This window comes from Podarcis melisellensis, assembly GCF_964234715.1.
Source record: "Podarcis melisellensis genome assembly, chromosome: 1".
NCBI classification, from domain to species: Eukaryota; Metazoa; Chordata; class Lepidosauria; order Squamata; family Lacertidae; genus Podarcis; species Podarcis melisellensis.
The window spans coordinates 113056504-113072454 of record NC_138528.1 but is presented as its reverse complement, the minus strand read 5'-3'; the positions used below and the strand labels follow the sequence as shown (position 1 = coordinate 113072454).

General features: G+C 44.7%; 1 protein-coding gene across 1 annotated transcript in view; it reads left to right on the top strand.

The window, feature by feature from the left end:
* The first annotated feature begins 1680 nt into the window (after window positions 1-1680).
* The window catches only part of OSBPL6 (oxysterol binding protein like 6), a 90117-nt gene continuing 75846 nt past the window's right edge, over window positions 1681-15951 (top strand). The window contains exon 1 of the mRNA XM_081899550.1: window positions 1681-2972. The gene's annotated coding sequence lies outside the window, so the exon portion shown is untranslated. The remainder of the gene's footprint in view (window positions 2973-15951) is intronic.

Sequence of the window (15951 nt, the reverse complement as noted above, 5' to 3'; positions counted from 1 at the left end):
GCACAGGAAATTCACAGCATCTTAAACCCCAACCTGTTGCTCTTCTCAAGGTTGGTAGGTCAAGGCTTTCCAATATGGTCGCTTTTATGGAGATTGCTTATATTCACTTCATGTTTGCGGAGAGCAAAAATACAAGCATGCCTTTGTATTGCTTTCACAATGGTTGGTTCAGCTCTGGGAGCCATGCCTCCAAAAGTCAGATTGGTGGCTAACCTTCTAGCTTGTGGTATCCTGACTTTGGAATGTTCCTCTGCCATACTCTTCCAGTGTCACGACTTGGGTGGCAGGTGAAAACATTTTGATTATTTTGGCTCCTAGTTCACCATGATGCTGACGCTTTGCTTTTAAATGGGCTTTTGTTGTTGATTTCATTTACCTTCTTTTTCATAAGCCCTCTCGGGGCCTTTTTCCCCAGCCGGAATTCACTGGAACTGAGTTCCAGCATCTCTCAGATGGGTGCCTTTGCCATCAAAAGAGTACAAGGGTTCATGGTGAGTTCCGGCACATCTTTTTCTAGAAAAATAGCATTGACCAACTACATTTTGTGGGGCTCAGGAGTTCCGTTAGGGCAGCCACTCACCCCTTTTTGAACACCCTTGCTTAGGGAGTGTTCCCTCAGCGTCTTCTCTTCTCCCCTCTCCTTGGGAATCCTCAGAGCAGCCACAACTGCCACCCCAGGTCTCTGAGCTGCCTCCCCCTCACGGCCCCAAAGAGAGGTGCCTCCTCACACTGCCCCACAGGGGCTTGGGGAGCACTCCCTGGCCAGCCCCAGAGGCCCCATTTGCCTGGGGAGCTTGTAGCCAGGGCTGCTGCGACAAACAGTTGTGCAAGCCTTTGGGAGGCAGAGACGTGAGAGGGCATCAGAAGAGGGAGGGAAGGAAAGAGAGACAGAGGCCAGTGTTGCCTGCGGCACCCCTGACCATCATTCAAGGCACCCCAGGGTGCCACAGCACACTGGTTGAAAACCACTGGTATATACTCCTCCCTTAGCCTCCTTCCCCTGCACCATGCATATAACCTCCAAGTACAGATAGATGAATCTGTCAATTTCCATTTCTCTCATTTTTAAAGAAATCTTAGATTTAGTTCCGGCGGTTTATGGTTTTGTTTTAAAATCCTCATGAAAATTTATATCTTGGTGCAAATTTCTCTTAACATACATTTTGTTGTATGCGGTTTTGCCTAAGAAACAATGTCTTTTTGGCAAGCAATTTCCCTTAACATAATGTATTTGTGTTACTGACATATGCATTTTTATGAACGTATACTTTCCCCAATACATGTATTTGGGTTGTATTTTGTTGCACAGCCAATCTCCAAAGTAATGCGAGATTCCAGCGAAATAAAATGCTCACCCAGCAAGGGTATAGCCAGGATTTTTGATGGGGGACGGGGGGGGGGGACGGGACACAAAGTTGTTGAGATTTTTTTTGGCTTACGTCCTTTAAAAATGCACATTTCCTTTAAAATGTAAAGGCTTTTGTTGGGGGGGCAGGCTATTATTTGGGGGGACAGAACCTCAGTTTGTTAAATGTTTCTATTGCTTTTTGAGGATTTTGGGGGGGCAGCTGCCCCTCCCTTGGCTACGCCTATGTCACCCTGGGTTTGTATTTTGCTTTGGGAATGAGGCACAACACAACACATATTGTGGTGCCTTTAGGATATACGGTTTATTTACATATATATACGACCTGAGCCTGCGACAGAGGGGTTGGAATCCGAACAGACATCGGCCATGGTGATGTCTCTCCAGCTCTCTGCCTTTAGCAGCTTGCAACCTCTAGGTCACAAAACCTAAAAGTCCGTCAACCCTTAAGCTCAACTTGAAACTCTGCCTTAGTGCCTTTGTCTTCTGAGTTGAAGGATGGGCCCTCCCATTTTGCAGTCTGGCACAAAGTGCTCCCCCACTTGGCTTTCCTAATGGTTCATCACCTTCCTTTTGTTCCCCTACTGGCCCATCAGGAAACCAGCCTGGCTTATATTTTAACATTTGCTGAATCCAGGGGTCCAGTGTCCGGCCTCCAGAAACTCCTAACACAAGGGAGTCTGAAACTCCTAACACAGTGGGGGGGGGGTTGTCTGGCACCCACAAACTCCTAACATTCTTTGGTTGCATCTCAAAATTTGAAGGGAGAGTGTTGTTTTGGTGATTTTTGTATGGGTTGGAGAAATGGGCAGCTTCTCACTGGAACGCAGGCCGAATCGAATTTCTCCTCCACTCCCCCCCCCCGCAGCCACCTGCTTCCGCTGGCAAATATAAACATGCCCCTATGCTTGCATGTAGGTGTGCATGCAGATTTCACATTCATACGTGCGTCACGCAGTCTTCCGAAAAGGGTTCCCTCGACCGCTTCCCTTCCAAAGACTCGAGCTGATTCGCGGAGGGGGGCGGAGAGAGACGAGGCAGCCCCCTCTCCAAGCGAGCAGCGGGCGCCCCGGGGTCCTCGGCTGGCATTTCTCGGCGGCGCGTGCCGGGTCTCCAGCCTGAGGCGAAGTGAGGGGAAAGCGCGGGGGGCTGGACGGAGCAGGGCGGGCGGGCGCCTGGATGGGTGGGTTGCCCGCGCCGCCGCCGCCGCCCTTCTGCTCTCCAGTCCGCGCCGCTGCCTCTTCCAAGCTGGGCGGGAGGATGACTTGGCACTGACTCCCGCTCCGGCTGGCTCCACGCGTCCGGGTCTTGGCACAGGCCAGCCTGCTCCGTGCGGAGAGGGGCGGGAGTCGTCGAGGCTGAGGGCGGGCGAGCGAGCGAGGCTGCACGGAGGAGGAGGAGGAGGAGGAGGAGGAGGAGGAGGACCCCCTCCAGCCGCCCGCAGCAGGAGCAGCTCCTTCTCCAGCGAGGAGGAAGAGCCGACGACGCCACACGCGTTCCCTTGGCAGGAGGAGCGCGCCGCTCTCCATGCGCCCTCATCCATCTCCAAGCGCCCGCATCCTCCTGCTGCAGCGGCCCGAGCGCGCGCCTTTTGCGCCCAGCCCAGGTAAGGTGCTGCTCCCTTCCTCTCCTTCTCGCCCGGGCTGGCAGCGGCGCAACGCCGGGGGTTGCCTTTGTGCCCTGCTCCCTGCGCGTCTGAGGGGATTTCGCAGGCCGGGAGCGGCGGTGGGTCGGCGGAGGAGGATGGAGCCTCCCCGCTCTTCCCCCCACACGCCCCGCTGCCAGCCTCTTGGATAGACCCCGAGGGCCCCTAACGGACGCGTGCCACGCAGGAGCGGCACGTCGCCGCCGCCGCAGAGCCGGCGAGGAGCCCGCCAAGTTGCCCGTGTCAGCTTCGCGCCGCATCACATGCTGCGAGCGATGCGTTGGCGCGGGGGGGACAATGGCTGCGTGCGCCGGGACGAAACTGCGCGCAGGGCCGGAGAACCGGTCTCTGTCTGGCCGGCTCGATAAAGCAGAGAGCTAGGCATGCAGGCACGCGCAGGCCTCTCTCCCCCTCTCTCTCTCTGCCTGCACCCACCCACCAGCTGGGTCTCGGCCAGACAGGCATAGGAAGAAGAGCAGGTCTGTATTCGTGGGCACACTCTCCAATGACTTGGATTGTGCAGGTGCGCGCACACGGGAAGATGCACATGCTTGCGTCCCCGTACCCCCCTCTCACGACCTTAAATGTCCATTGGGGCAAGTCTGCCTTTTCAAACTAGAGTGGTAAAAGGCACTCTGGAAAAGATGCTGCGTTGTTTTATTTTAGAGGGGAGTTGTTGCCTTAACAGGGTTGTTATCCCTGCATTTCTTCGCTGGCACACGAATGGATGATAATACTAATACAGAAGGGATTTCTCTCCCCCCCCCCCCTCGCCGTCTCTTTCCTTTCCTTTGCAGTCAAGATGTGTGTTTCCTGCATAGCGGGAGCATTTTCTCTGCATTAACGATGTCATCAGAAAAGCTGGGCCTGGGATGCGATACCTTCCTGGTATCATGATAAAAGAAGCTGCGTGTGCATGCTTAAAAAGTTGTAATCCGATGCTGATACTGTGCTGTAATAAACCTCCAGATGTAGCTTAAACACCCAGAACTGGCATGGGGGCATGATGTTATATAACATAACTCGGTAGCAATGAAGTAAAACCGTTTTGAAAGCTCAGTTTGCTTATTTTCGCCTTGTAAGAGAAATTGGGACATTCTCCTCATTGCAAAAGTACAATTTCACATCTGTGCTTAATTAATTGCTTCTGCATGTTGGAGAAGACGAGCTTTAAAATTTTGATGGAAAAGTTGGCACACTAAACCATCACCTTTCTTTTTTTCTCAGCTAGGTTTCTTAGATGAATTGTGTTTTAATTTAAGTTTGCTCAAGATGCTGTGAAACATTTGTTTATCCTTGCTGTTATTTAAGGCTCTTTGGGAAAGACTGCTTTGACAGGCTCACCCTTTCTAATGCGCAATGTTATAATCTTTAAGGCTTCCCATCTCTTTAATTTCATTTGACAATCAAATTGTTGTGAGGCTGCCTAACACTGTGGGTGTTCTTGTTGACTAATAAAAAGCCTTTCACCATCAGGAAATAAAGCCAGAATACCTCATTTGTATTTCTTGTAGTGAAACACATTTCCAAGGTCGAACACCAACCTGCAGTGTAACTCGAATTTAACAATCTGTCATCTGTCAGGAAATGTGCCTGAGCCTCTTTAGAAGGTTGTTCACTCATTCCTGCTTGGAAATAATTAAATAAATAGCTTCTCTTTCACATTATAATTTCTAATGTACTAACAATGAGTCACAAGTGCAAGAAACCAGTTAATGTGTCCACCAATAAAATTTTCAGTAGCTGCTGAGCCCTGGTGGCACTAGCTTCTCATTATATGATTGATAGTTAGTTCATAATCTTGGGAACACCTAAATCTTAACTGGATGTCACTGGCTCAGAGATTTGAGCAGGGTTCCCCCCCCCTCCCCGCTTCCATGGCATAATCTCTTGGGACTGGATATCATTCTCTTATGTAACAACCATCCTTCACTCGCATATCCATGCCTACCTTAATTTGATTGTAGTTTGTCCACATGATATGACCTTGTCTTTTAGAGGCTGCTGAGGAACTGCAAAGAAACAGGATAGGATAAAACGATGTAGCCTGAAGTTTGTTGTATTCAGTGATAGAAATTAGCCAGGTGCATTTTGCGCCTAGCCATTGGCCACATGCAACCAACTGAAGATGCCTGGGCACCAGGATGGCGCCTGACATCTCCAACATCTGGACGTGCATGCCTGCGGATCATCGGATCTTGTCTTTTTTCACACACCAGCAACACATCCTGTATAATTCTATCCGCTATATTTTATCTGCACCATCGGAATGAATTTCAGGAACCAAAATTCTTTTTGTGTGCAGCCTGAGCAGGAGCGGTGAACAATGTTATAGTTTTAATTGTTGTAGCTTGTTTTCACTTAACTCCACCCCACTGCCCTGTTCATAACATTCTTATGTTATGAATGGTCTGTGTCCACATTTAGGGGAAAAGAAAGTAGGAATAGGCCAATATATATGTAGACTGTCCCTGGATCAAGTGACTTTTCTTCTTTTAAGTTCTCAGAATTCTTAACCTAGCTCAAGGTTGTCATCAGAACTAGCCAGATGTTTAACTGATAATCAGTCAAAGTCATCGTTTGAAGATGAAGAAAAAGACTTGTTAGAGCTGTCTTGCCCCAAAATGGCAGCAAGACATTCCATTTTGGCAACTGTCCCCTTGGTTTAAGGAGCTGTTTGGCACCTCTTTTATGTATCTGATTTTCTAACACTGGTTGTATTTCAGGATAAATTGATGTGCTTTCATTGTCATGTTGCATTGCCTAGTTGCCTGGATGTATAACTCATTAATTCAATGTAAGTTAGAGCAAATATTTATGTTTCCAATGCAGTTCATTTTCAACACACACATACACACACACAGTATGAGTTACTCACATAAGTCACTCATTTGCCTCAGTTCTATTTGAAGTTGGCTTCAGTTTGCAGTTTCCTGAGGTCTTACTCAAAGAAAGCTTTTTTTTTAACCTTCCCCCCGACAACGGTGAAAAGTTTTGTTATGCCAAATGCTACCCTCTAAACAAGTAGCAACCTTGACAAAAAAGTATTGAATGACGGACAAACTGAAACGTAGCCCTGTGTAGAATTCAGTCAGGCAATCTAATATGAAGGACAACATTTATTAAGCTGAATTAACTGCAGGAGTGATCTTGAGGTGGAATGAAACTAAAATACAAATTAAAAATAAAATCCTTTCACTTTATTGGATGAATGGCTGCCATTTCAGAATTACGTACGGGCAATGCCCAACCCATGTGGAATAACTTATGAATTGTGTATATCCTTCTTTTTCTCAGGAGGGCTAATGTGCTGGCTTGGATCCTGTTTTCTAAGCCGGGTTCAGCTCAGAGAATGTGGCTTTCCTCTTTTCTGTTGCAGCCTCTTGTATGTACCCCAAAACTGCTTCTCCAGCAGGGGGGACCATCAAGGCTTGCAGTAGAAAGGAAAGATCAGTGATTTTTAATTTTTTATTATTTTAACCTGGTGATAGTGTCTCCTACTTGCACAATGATGCCTTTGGATTCCAGCTGTTGTGATTCAGACTTCCTGTTGTAAGATAGGAAGAATCATTTGCTAATGCACAACATAAGTTGCACAATATTTTGGGTTGTATTCTATGATGCACTCTCAGGTGCTGGTGAGCTCTGTCAGGCTTGTTTGTTTGTTTGTTTATTCATTTGTTTCATTGTATTTCTACCCCACCTTTCCCCCCCATGGAGCTTAAGGAGGCGTACATACATGGTTCCTCTCCCTCAGTTAACCCTCACAACAACCCTGTGAGGTAGGTTAGGCTGAGAGGCAGTGACTGGCTGGAGGTCACCCAGGGAACTTAATGACCAAGTGCGACTTTGAACCCTTAGGTCTCCCAGGTGTTAGTCCAGCACTTGAACCACTATGTGAACTAAGAATATAATGGCCTCCTCCATAGTGTTATGGATTGTAAGCTTTCTGCGCAGGAAAAAAAAATGGTAGCAGTGATCAGCTTTGTTTCTTACTCTACCCGTCCCTTTCTACCTTATTCTGAAAAGGCCCACAAACCCTCCCTCTCCTTTGTGCAGCCTTCCTGTGAATGAGCTCTCAGGCTTATTTTGCCACTAGGGATATGCGTGGGAGAAAGAGGCCACAATATAAATGCCTACCTTTTGGTGAGTAAGGACAGTATTAACTCTGGCTTGGCTTTGCCATGGAACATGGAAGACAGAGCTTGTTACACAAGTGGATAGCTCAGTTGGTTAGCAGTCAGTGGATAGCTCAGTTAGAGCATGGTGCTGATAACGCCAAGGTTGCAGGTTTGATCCCCATATAGGACAACTGCATTTTCCTGCATTGCAAGGAGTTGGACTAGAGATGATCCTCACTTGGAACAAGAATGCATTCAGTTGAAGGGAATAAGCAGGAAAAAAATTAAGATATCTTGAGAGAAGCAGAAGTACAGTACAACCATAAAGAGCAGGAAATATTGAATTATTTTATGGATGCAACCATAACATTATGGCAGTTGGATCAGTATTTTGAAGGCTTTCCTTTTTAAACAGTAGCAAGCGCTTGTCTGAGCAATTTAGTTGACCTGATTCACATATAAGATTAAGCCGAACCATAGCTCAATGTGAACAAGCAAACGTGGATTCCCAGAGAAGAGATGGCGGCTGCTTTGTTTCTCCCTGGCTGCTTTGCTGCTGTGATGCACTGAACTAAGTCATGGGGTGACTTAGCATGTTGTCTGGAACTGGGAATGTGGCGTAGTTCTCTTCAGACAAATCACAAGCTGTAAATCATAAGACAACAGCTCCTGGTGGTTCTGGAGAGATATAAATCACAAGCCTGGATTCGGATGACATTACTTGGCTCAGTCTAGGGCAGTGGCAAAATGACTGGCGGGGGGAGGTAAATGGCCACAATCCGTTACATGTAAACAAGAGGGTTATGTGTGCCAGTTGTTCAAAGTGCTTAGGGCCTGATTCTGAAACTTTTGAAAACAGACTTCTTACTCAGTCACTTACCAAAACTGTCAGTGAAACTCAATGCTCATCTACTTAATAAGACCCACAGAGTTCAACAAGTCTTTCCGTATGAGTGTTTAGGATTTCAGTCTTTGTGAACAGATTGTACAGCTCTTCCGCTGACAGGGTTCTCGAGGTGAATCCCACCCAAAGTGATTTATAGGACCACAGTTGTCTTATCTTATGGGTGGTTCTGAAGGTGAGCCAACAGAACCCTACCATAATTTAAAAATCAGGCAATAATATTGCTATAAAATGGTTCTGCTGACTGTCTTGAAACTTGGCAGTGTAGAAGAGACAGTTCTGAGGACGGTCCATGCCAATTTTATGTCAGAAAGGATAAGAAGTAGCTTATTTTGATCGAGTTGCCTGTTTGAGTAGAAGCTTCACCGAGCTCACAATCACTGTTCTGTTTTCCTTCCATAGACTTTGCTGGGCTGGCTTTGGACTTGAGCCCTGCACTTAACAAGGAAGCTTGCATGAACATCAAAAGTCCTTACCATGTTAAATCGAAAGGTTTTTTTTGGTTAAATGAATGTTAAATTGTGTACTTCCCAGCCCATACTCCTAGGCCAGGGCCAGATTTGATGAAGTAAACGTGCATGAGGGCCGACCAAAGTTGTTGAGCTTTTTTTTTAGGATTTGACAGCAATAAATAAACTGCCACAGGATTAGGCCCCCAAAATGGGCTTTGGACATGCCTGTCCTAGGCTTTAAATTGTACTGGATCTCTGTTGTCAAGATTGTTCAGTTTTCTTATAAGTTGTTCTTATGCCATAACTAGAGACTTGTTTGTTTGCAACTTCACAAACCATAGTTTTCTGAATGGAAGAGCGCTTTTGTAACTACTGAAGCCCTGCCCTGTGCATGACCAGCAGCACAAATGGAGGTACTTTTACATCATACATAGGGTAAGATTTGAGAAGTGAGGATGGTGGTCTGCTTCTGACTGCTGCTACTATTGATTAATAGGTACTGCTGTGGTGGGAAGGTAAACAGCGTTTCCATGTGCTTTAGCACTCATCACGGTGTCCCGTGCATCAGAAGTGATTTAGTCATGCTGGCCACATGACCTGGAAAAGCTGTCAGTGGACAAACGCCGGCTCCCTTGGCCTGAAAGCAGAGATGAGTGCAGTATCCCATGGTTGAATTCCACTGGACTTAACTGTCCAGGGGTCCTTTACCTTTACCTTACTATTGCAATCAATATATCATAGCAATACTTGGTTTATAGCACATTGTGTTTACATCACGTTGCTTGTGGCATTGATGCATTGCAGCAGTAATAATGCAAGTTCCATTAGTTAAAAGTTAGCTACTTTGAGTGCAGGTTGATTTCCAGTGACATTTCACTACACTTCAGTGGTGGCATCCAGAAAGATGAATGAACCTGACACGGGCTAATCTAAATATATACGTATGTATAAACTTTGTTAAATTTTGACTATGGAGACCTAGTCTGTTACTCATTGAAGCATTTAACTCCAGCTATTTGTGGGTTTTTTTACCATCTTTGTTACCTAAAAGTAAAAATTATCCATATTTGTTAGCATGTAAATCATATTTTTGAGAAATAACCTTGATTAATACAATCAACAGCTTTATTACCTTTAAACTAGTGTATTCAGATAATCTGATTGTTAACTGAACGCTACACTTGAGCCTATCCTGGTGCGGTACATTTAATCTTTTGTCTGCAAAGATAAAAAGTGTCGTCCTGCTGAGAAATAAACGTAATTGAATAATAATTGAAATGTGTACAGTTAACAGCTCTTCTGTAAGGACAGAACATCTATTGTTGAGTGCAACATTCCATCAATGTGAGATGAAAGAATGAGTTTAGTGGAGAACCACCGCCCCCCACCGCCCCCCTTGCTTACCATTGAGTTTTGTCTCTTTCACAATCTCTTTGTTGGAGCACTCCTTATCTCTTCACTACCAATTTTGTGAGGGCAATTAAACAATTTCAGTGATATTCAGAATAGCACTGAGCAAGGTGGCTATTAACTGGCATCTAATATTACAGTGACTGAAATGACAGTATTTACTTGTGCTTTGGCCTGAATTTTATTAGTTTATGAATGGCCTGAGTTTTATTAGTTTATGAATTCCTGGTCTTTTGTATTTGCCACCAGCATGTGGCATTGAAACTATCTCACAGTAGTAGAACCAATTTCCTTCCATTTCACAACTTCTTCTTCTTCTTCTTCTTCTTCTTTAAAAAAAACAACAACCCTTTCTTTAATATTAAGTAATTATTACTTAATAGAACACTCCCAGCAATTAAGTTTGACTGAGCATTACCACCTCTCAAGCTGGACAGTAACTTTAATAGAGCCAACCACAAATGCCATAAAATAGTGCCCAAACTTTTGAGCGTTCTCATCAGGTTGGATGTTAAGAGGGGGCTGGTGAGAGTAAAAATTGGGTTGCTGTTGAAGACCAAAAACCTGTATTTATTAGTAGTTTTAATGTAGACTGTACACAATTTTATTAGCACCGAAACCAGAGCAGCGCATGGAAACACAGTTTACCTTCCTGCCAGAGCAGTACCTATTTATCTACTTGCACTTTTCGGCATGCATTCAAACTGCTAAGTTGTCAGGAGCGAGGACCGAGCAACGGGAGCTCACCCCATCATGGGGATTCAAACCGCCAACCTTCTGATCGGCAAGCCCAAGAGGCTCAGTGGTTTAGACCACAGTGCCATCTAGACTGGTTAGGCATACCACAGATCTTCAGTCTGCTCATGCCCAGAGTTTCATCTTCAGATAAGTAGCAGATTGGGTATTGTCCACTTCTATAAATTGTTTTCAAAATGGCCATTGGAACATATATTAGGCTTGCCCATTTTCCGGGCCAAATTCTGGACTTTTATGTCCGAATTCGTCATTAATTTTCTTTCCCCCATGTTGCTTTGTAAAAGTAGGAGTTTGGTCTAATTAGAAGGACCACCCTTCACAGACTATGTTATTGTAAAACACAACAGTGTAAACAAACTGAGAAAACAGAACACATCTTGTTATTAGGTGCCATAATAGGTGGAGTGTTTTACAACAGAGCCAGTATTTTCCAAGTAGTTATTTTAAGGTGGGAATTGTGGTGATGGTATGTGTGTGTCCTCAGCTGGGAGTTGAATTGGAGCATATACCAGCACCCTTCCTTATTCCTACTGTTTTTTGGGTCCAGGCAGAGCCTTCACCCCATGCAGGGCTGCATCTTCCTTGATGTCTTCCCCCCCCAAGTGGTTTTTCATTTCCTTCTTGCTTGTGTATACCCAAACTAATATCCAGTGCTTTTCCCCTAGCGCAATATATTGAGCAGAGTCTTGGTTCATGTTACTGCTAACACTAGTTTATTACACAGATCCAGATTTACAGAAGCCGTCCTGGTTTCTGGTTGATCCCGGAATATTCCACTTTTCCTCAGGACGTTCCTATTTTCATCAAAGAAATGTTGGAGAGTATGGAATTATGCAACCCCTGAGCCAAGGAGATAAGTAACTCTACAACCTTTAGAAGACATCTGAAGGCAGCCCTGTATAGGGAGGGTTTTTAATGTTTAATGTTTTATTGTGTTTTTATATATGTTGGAAGCAGCCCAGAGTGGCTGGAGCAACCCCGTCAGGTGGGTAGGGTAGAAGAAGAAGGAGGAGGAGGAGGAGGAGGATGCCCCAGTTTTCATTGGAGACATTTTAGAGGGTATTCTCCTTTGGCAGGCAGGAGTGGCTAACCCATGGGCTGTGTCTGCACTCCCAGAATGTCTCCCACAGACTCTCTAAATTTTGGCAGCTGTGGCAGAAGCTTTGCCGTTCCTTGCTTGAGCCTTTGCGTTTTGTGGGTGTGCTTGTCTCCCTTACGTGTCACTGAAAGCAGCAGCTCTTGCTTCTTTATTGAAAGCTGATGGCAGCTTCCTTGTTAAGAGCACTTCTGCAATGCCCCATGTGACACTTCCAGCCAGCGAGATATAACATCTCACTATTGTTCTCCAGAGCAGTTGATCAGAAGAGATCATATCCCTTCGTTAGCTGAAGAGAGGTTGTGAGTGGCAATAAGAAAGGAAAGGAAATTTGTGCACCTTGGGCATAAATTTATGGATGGTCTGGCTGGGGCCAGACCAAAATATCCAGAGGGCATCAGGTTGAAGAAGGCTCTCATAGAGACAGGGCCAACACTCTAGGTGCTGCATGGGTATGGGAGTTTAAGCAATTTCTGGATAAAGTAGGTTCTTAGATGGGATTCCAAACAGCAGCAGTATTTACTTGACTCCCCAACAGTTGAGTTACTCACGCTAAGGGGAGGCAGTGGTGTGGTTAGCACAGTGCATGTTCACCAGTAGAGCCAGTGGCAATGGATTCCTGGCAATGGATTCCCCACCCCGCTTTCCTTTAACAAAATAGTGGCTAAATACAATCGTTTAAATTTCAGTGAAAAGGAAATATATGATTCATTTTGAAATACTAGCTAGAAAGGTCATGGTTTTACCCATTCTTCTTTTTTTTTTTACAATGGAATTCAGAAATAATTTTCCTCCAAGGCCTCCTATTTTTTTCAGTATTACGTTTATATCTAACAGGTGACTGCTATTCAACTGAAACGGTTATAAATGGCTTCATAATATGGTGCTTTTCTTTTTTCACCCATGCCTAAAGCAGATACTGGTGTTTGATTACTGACTCTGTCACACTCTCCCAACTACAGATTAGGGAACAGATGGCTCAAACTGAAGCCGTCATGTAGTTTCTCTCTAAAGATTTTGCTTGTCTAAAGTGGCATGTTTGTAAGTTAGATCTGTAGCAAAAAGTGAAGTGAATTACAACCGTGCTTCCAGTTTTTGTCCTATCGGTCGCTACTGGTAATGAACTAACATTTTATCATGAATATTTTTAGTTCTTTCTCGCATGCAATAAATTCCTGACAGGCGCTTGCTATGCAGATAATGCTGTCAGATAATGCCAGGAAATCCCCCAGGAAGCATTGTAACTTCAAATTAAATTGCAGAATAGTAGAAGGACTTGATAGCTTCAAAAGACAGATGACTTCTACCTCTGGGTAGATACAGTTATATAGTGACTGTCAGTTGCTCATTCCTGTTTGTGAGGCTAGTTCTGCTGTATTCTGTTTCCTAGTTGACAGTTTTGCGAATCTCAGCGGTGGCCTTCGTAATTGATGCATGCACAAATTTGCAACGTGTAACGCTGGCTTTTTCCAATTAATCAGAGCAGTCAGAAAACGAGACCCCCGTTTCCCCTCCTACATTCTGTTTTCTTTGCCCTATGATTGTGGCTCCCAGTGTTCCATGTCCCATTTCTCATTTCCTACAATATGACGACAATAAAGTGAAAACAACAATTCTCACTCTTATTTAGGAAAAAAAAAGTCAAACCAATTTTGCAGCCGAAATAATGTGAATTAAGGAATACAAAATGGTCTTAATGCGCATCAATATTTTACCATAAAAGAACTGGGCTGAGTGTGGAATGAAACATTGGATAACTTTTTCTTTGGCGTACCAGAGGAAGCTTTCACAGCAGGAGGAGTTGGCCAGGGAAGCCCCCTCTGCCCCCTGATTGTTTGGAAGAGTGGAGGCACCCCCAATTTTTGGAGAGGGAGAATGGTGCCTACGAGAGGGCGCCCCTAACTCTGTAGCATATGTTCCTGAAACAATTCTTGTTCTTTGGCACATATTGACTCAAGTGTGGGATCTATACAATCTTAAGTTTGTTGTACATTTTGAATGGGACGCAGGTGGTGCTGTGGGTTAAACCACAGAGCCTAGGGCTTGCCGATCAGAAGGTCGGCGGTTCGAATCCTCATAACGGGGTGAGCTCCTGTTGCTCGGTCCCTGCTCCTGCTAACCTAGCAGTTTGAAAGCACATCAAAGTGCAAGTAGATAAATAGGTACCACTCCGGCGGGAAGGTAAACGGCGTTTCCGTGCACTGCTCTGGTTCGCCAGAAGTGGCTTAGTCATGCTGGCCACATGACCCGGAAGCTGTACGCTGGCTCCCTCGGCCAATAAAGCGAGATGAGCGGCGCAACCCAAGAGTCGGCCACGACTGGACCTAATGGTCAGGGGTCCCTTTACCTTACATGCAGCTGCTGGGTGACCTTGGGCCAGTCACACTTCTCTGAAGTCTCTCAGCCCCACTCACCTCACAGAGTGTTTGTTGTGGGGGAGGAAGGGAAAGGAGAATGTTAGCTGCTTTGAGACTCCTTAAAGGGAGTGAAAGGTGGGATATCAAATCCAAACTCCTCCTCCTCCTCCTCCTCTTCTTCTTCTTACTTTTTGAATAAAGAAGCCTTGAAGATAAGAAATTCCCAGAAGTAAAAACGTGAGTTATTTTTTTAAGTTGAAAATGAATAGAAAAGAGCTCACTCTATATGCTAGCTAGAACAACAAATCTACTTGAGAATAATATTTATAAAATTTAATTTTGTTAGTTAAAAAACACACACACAACAATATCTGGCAGACCAAAATTATAGCCCTTTCTGACAAAAGAAAGAACAGTGATCTGCAGTCATGAAAACTTTATTTCTTCTGCCATAAAGAGTAATATAGCACAGTACTATACAGTGTCTACTCTTGAGTAAGTCTAATTGTGCTAATAGGCCTTAGTCCCAGGGAAGTGGGTATAGGATTGCAGGCACAATCTAAATTACTTCTATCAAGATATCAGTTTCCTCAGTAATTGGTAGATTTCTGTAACCAGTGGTCCCTTATAAGCACATCTCATAAATAGGGACTAAATTCTGTGATAATTCGAGGAAGTGTGTGAAAAAAACGATGTTGCCATTGTAGCCATAGAGTATTTTCAGGGGGGGAAACAGATTATTTTCCAGGTTAGTAACTCATTTGTAAGATATGATGAAATGTTCTCTCTTTATTGCACCCTTACAAAATGGGCTTTATTATTTCAGACCATTATGCCTGTGTTGTGAGAATTGGGATGTTCATTGCACTGTGAAATGGAAGAATATGACTGATCTTTCTCAACGCATAAAGGTTGAAGGACAAAAGCATTTTCTTGAAATCCAACTATTTTTGAAAGCATCCTTCTGACCCTGAAAATAGAACAGTAGAATGATTGAATGCATCCTGAATTGAGCAGAGAATGATGTGTGGTAGTCATTACTAGGGTAGAACTGTCTTGCCAATACTGGCATATCAGGTGGTTGCTAACAGTTGGACATGCTGGGAAGATATAATTGCTTGAGTGTTCTGTTCGATAAGATACATTCCTCTTAGGCTGAAGTCCTATGCACACTTAAGTCCTATGCACACTTACATGAGAACAAGCCTTATATTGACCTCAGTGTCACTTGCTTCTGAGTAAACCTGTATAGGATTGCACTGTCAGGAAAGGGTTGGGACTGAATCTCTTGAAACCTTCTACAAGCTAGCTGCAACTTCAAATGCTAAAAAATAATTGCTTGCACAGGACTGGCACACATCAGCCCCATATTTTGGAGATGTGGCCTTTTTGTATGTTTTCGTTGTGTTTTTTTGCTTTGCTGTGTTATTATGAATTTGTTACTGTGCTAGTGTTTTGCTGTGTTATGAAATGGTTTTTGTAGCGTTTGTTTCAAATGCACTCTGCTACTTTGCTGCAAGCTGCTTTGAGCATGATTTTACGTGTGGAAAAGAGGCATACAAATAAAAATGTATGTATGGGGGGCGGAAATGTATGATAGTAACATGCTAGGTAAAGGTAAAGGGACCCCTGACCATTAGGTCCAGTCGTGTCGGACTCTGGGGTTGCAGCGCTCATCTCGCTTTATTGGCCGAGGGAGCCGGCGTACAGCTTCCGGGGCATGTGGCCAGCATGACTAAGCCACTTCTGGCGAACCAGAGCAGCGCACGGAAACGCTGTTTACCTTACCGCCGGAGCGGTACCTATTTATCTACTTGCACTTTGACGTGCTTTCAAACTGCTAG